The sequence below is a fragment of the Protomyctophum bolini genome (assembly GCF_963924005.1).
Source record: "Protomyctophum bolini genome assembly, chromosome: 2".
NCBI classification, from domain to species: domain Eukaryota; kingdom Metazoa; phylum Chordata; class Actinopteri; order Myctophiformes; family Myctophidae; genus Protomyctophum; species Protomyctophum bolini.
In genome coordinates, this window is record NC_137863.1 from 36969777 (window position 1) to 36970632 (window position 856).

The following is an 856-nucleotide window of genomic DNA, read 5'->3' on the forward strand; positions in this document are numbered from 1 at the left end:
CGCGCTATAGTATGCCGTACGATATGGGCTGTAGCCCACGGTCCAAAATGATGAGAAACGAGGCTAACTTTTTTTTCAAAATTTCAAAAAACATGGGCTATAACCCATCGTTTTTGTCATTTCGTCATTTTTTTCAAATCCTCAAAAATGATGAAAAGCGGCGCGCTATAGTATGCCGTACGATATGGGCTATAGCCCACGGTCCAAAATGATGAGAAACGAGGCTAACTTTTTTTTTCAAAATTTCAAAAAACATGGGCTATAACCCATCGTTTTTGTCATTTCGTCATTTTTTTCAAATCCTCAAAATGATGAAAAACGGCGCGCTATAGTATGCCGTACGATATGGGCTATATAGCCCACGGTCCAAAATGATGAGAAACGAGGCTAACTTTTTTTTTCAAAATTTCAAAAACATGGGCTATAACCCATCGTTTTTGTCATTTCGTCATTTTTTTTCAAATCCTCAAAAATGATGAAAAACGGCGCGCTATAGTATGCCGTCGATATGGGCTATAGCCCACGGTCCAAAATTTTGAGAAACAAGGCTAACTTTTTTTTTCAAAATTTCAAAAAACATGGGCTATAACCCATCGTTTTTGTCATTTCGTCATTTTTTTCAAATCCTCAAAAATGATGAAAAACGGCGCGCTATAGTATGCCGTACGATATGGGCTATAGCCCACGGTCCAAAATGATGAGAAACGAGGCTAACTTTTTTTTTCAAATTTCAAAAAACATGGGCTATAACCCATCGTTTTTGTCATTTCGTCATTTTTTCAAATCCTCAAAAATGATGAAAAACGGCGCGCTATAGTATGCCGTACGATATGGGCTATAGCCCACGGTCCAAAAT